The 3,388-nt window shown below is 37.9% G+C and overlaps 1 protein-coding gene across 1 annotated transcript in view; it reads left to right on the forward strand.

Moving 5' to 3' along the window:
• SRGAP1 (SLIT-ROBO Rho GTPase activating protein 1) overlaps positions 1–3,388 on the forward strand; it is a 300,419-nt gene that overhangs the window by 104,280 nt on the left and 192,751 nt on the right. The gene's annotated exons all lie outside the window — the stretch shown is intronic.

Genomic DNA, 3,388 nt, shown 5'->3' on the forward strand with positions numbered 1-3,388 from the left:
TTAAGATGATCATATGGTTTTTCTACTTTATTCTGCAAATATTACCTTAGCCAATATAAGGAGTTATTTCAACTGGAAATACTACTTGGTTCATTTTGCCCTAAACTGCATAATGAAATGGAGGGAGGTCTTTGTAATGTAAAACCAAGAATAACACAATGAAGAAGATCTAGATCCATTTTCTCCTTCAGTTACTATTGTCACCATCATTATTTTGGCCTTAATTCGCTTCTAATTTGGAAGAGTAGATTGGCTTCTTCACTGCTCTTCCCACCCCATCTCTCTCTCTTCATCATGATCTGAGAAAAATTTTCCTAAAGGACACCTCTCCCTGGTCCTGGTGGTAGTTGTTCTCATAACAAAAACTGTCTCCTCATTACCCTTAAAAGAAGGTTCACCTGCTCGGTGGGTAGGTCGGTGTCTTCCATGATCCATCTCTCTCTAGAAGTAGTCCACTCCTGCCCTTCGTGATCCAGTCTGAATATATTCACTTCCCATATCTGTCTTCTTATGCCTTAGGACACTTATCACACTTTTATTTTTTCTATACTGTCTATGTCATATTTCCCACAAGATTGTAGGCAGCTGAATATGTTGTATTTATTTTGTATATACCCATAGTGCCTCCCTGATTACAGTGCCTTGTGTATGGCAGACAATTTGCATATGTTTATTGACTGCATAGATGAACAGCCCTTACAGTTTCCACAAATGCATACTTAATAACAAGAGACTATATCTTTGGGAGAATAAGTCCTCCCCTCCACTTTAGTAAGTACTCTTTAATTCTATGATAGTTGCTGGGTCAGTGCTTTTTTTGCCACTGGTTTTTAGAAAAACTAGAGTCTTGGATCAGATGTTTTCATTTTAAAGGATATAACATATGTTAGAAATATGGTGGATTGCATACATGGAATTTTATGACTTTGAAGCAGTTTTTCAGTTTGTAAAGTACTCGTTGTTACTGACAATTTATTTTTCTGATCATTACCAGAGTAATCCAATTATTGTTTGGGGGGCAGGGGAGGAGAAGAAAGGAATCCTAACTAACACAAAAAAAATTCCCTTCACTCTGATACTGATTGAACCTAATAGCTCTTGTTTTGAATTTCATAATTCTAGAAGAGTTAAACCTGAAAACAATGGCGCCTCTGTTTTCCGCCAAAAGGCAGTGATTGTGTTGAGCATTTTAACTGGTTATCAGACCTCAGGCTGCTGGTTTGAAGAGTGAACTTTGGCAATAGGAACTTGGCTGTCAACCCTGTTTTGCAGCTGGCTAGAATGTGAATAAACTTCCCATTGAAAGAGAGACATATCTTCTCAAAGAGGGAGAGGAATAAAGCCTTCAACCTACTAACCTCCCTCCTTTCTTCTGTCTGCCTGCCCTGAGCCTCCACTTACCTTTTTGGAAAGTGTCTTCAGATATCAGAGAGAGGTGTTTTTAGATTCTCAAAGCCCTGAAAAGAACTAGACAGTTATTGCTCCCTTGTAATCCCCATCCTGAGAGATTTATTCTTTGTAAAGTTTTCTTTCCAACTTCTCCCTCTTCAAGGAAGTGTGCAAATACTGCGAGCTTTTGTGCTTTGTGGATCCCAGTTGTTTTCCCTTTGACTTTAATGAGGTTCCATGTCTGTTTCCTCACATGATATTGGCTTTAATGTACAGTACATGCTTCCTCAGGTGGCCCCCTGTCACTAGCTCATGACAGGCATGTGGTTTTTCTCCCACGGCAGTACTTTGGGGCACACCTTGTTAGTCTTGAGAAAGGTTTACTCCGTTTTGAATCCCTCCATGCCCTTCATTCATCCTACGGCTCACCATCTTAACCAGCCTTCGAGTTTTCAAGTGAGGTGGTGATAAAAAGCTGCACAAACCTTCACATTCCGTAGAATTATTTGGCATTCTATAAATGTAGCAGAGGCATTTGAGATATGTTTGAAGCCTTGCCTTGGATTTATCATCTCAAACAGTGAACCATTCCTAAATGTTCTTTACACAGTGTCATCTCCTGTAGAATGACCTACCTGCCTGTCCTGCATCCCCCAGATTCCCAGTGAGTGGTAGGTGTCCCCCATCTGTTATTTCATGCCCTTCCCTGCTTGAGGCTCTCATGGCACTTAGCCTGTTGTATGACAAAATCTGATTTATTTGTTTTTTAATTAGGTTAGATCCTAGAGATCAGGGAGGAACCATTTCCAGTCTTATTGTATCTCAGGTGTCTTTGATCAGAGTACCTAACACGTGGTAGGTGTTTAATTCATGTTTGTAAATGGACCAGTCCATACCGTTTAGAACTAGTGTAACCACTGGCCTCACCTTGTGTGCTGGATTAATAATATGTTCCAGAAGCCGTAGCAGTGAACTTGATCTGAAAAAGAGTTGTTTATCAAAATTCATGTAGTATTCTTGCCCCAATTTTGGCAGATATTTTTAAGAGCATTGTATGTCTTATGTACAAAATCAGGTTAAATTTATAAAGAAAGTGTCTCATCTTGGCTCTTCATTTTATCCAAACTTTATTTATTTTTTTTAGCCTGACTTTCAGGATGTTTACATTGATGATAGGAAGATGAACTTTCTTAAAAGCATTACGGACACTGTAGTTCCTCAGGCATGCTCCTGACTTTCTCATTACAAGGCTTTTTTGGAGGTAGGGTGGGGAGGGCATGGAACCTGATTTTGTTTGTTTTTGGACTTAGTAACTCATACATCGTGTAATAAGTTCTAGAAATTACGAAAACATTTTATGTCTTAGGAATAGAGTATACCTTTATTCAGTGGATCCAGAGTGTTCTTTTTATAGGTTGCGTGTGCTTTAGCCAACTTTCTATATGTAACTGGAAGTAGTAAAGGGGCAGCTGCTAACTATACAGCTCATGCAGAAATGATATGGTTATCTTCCCTCTGAGAGCCTTGATTCTTTTTATTTCCAAAATGAATATAGTAACTACCTTCAAGGTTGTTTTAATAAGTGAGGTGATACGTGTCAAATGTCAACAAATGTTAGTACTTCCTCCTTTTTTTCTAAATACCTAATTTCGCTAGACTTAATGCCCATGTCCAGTTCTTTGTAAGGGACATAATAAATACCTACTGAATTGAATAAGTTAAGATGTAACTTTAAGAGAAACTTCTTTGAGGTATAAAATCAGACCAACAAAGGATAACAATCCTGCATGTTGGTTTTCTTCCTTTCTTTCTGTTTTTTTTTTAAGAGATACCAGAAACTGAGTTGTCTGAATTAAAATAATGAAATAATGAGCTGCTTATGGACATTTGAGTTTGGGGTAAGAACAACAACAAAAAGCAAACCTGAAAATAGAATATGCACAAATTCATTTCCTGAATCATTTATATAAAATCATTTGAAGATGTACAGTGCTAATTA

Source organism: Hipposideros armiger, unplaced genomic scaffold, assembly GCF_001890085.2.
Source record: "Hipposideros armiger isolate ML-2016 unplaced genomic scaffold, ASM189008v1 scaffold_51, whole genome shotgun sequence".
Classification (NCBI taxonomy): Eukaryota; Metazoa; Chordata; class Mammalia; order Chiroptera; family Hipposideridae; genus Hipposideros; species Hipposideros armiger.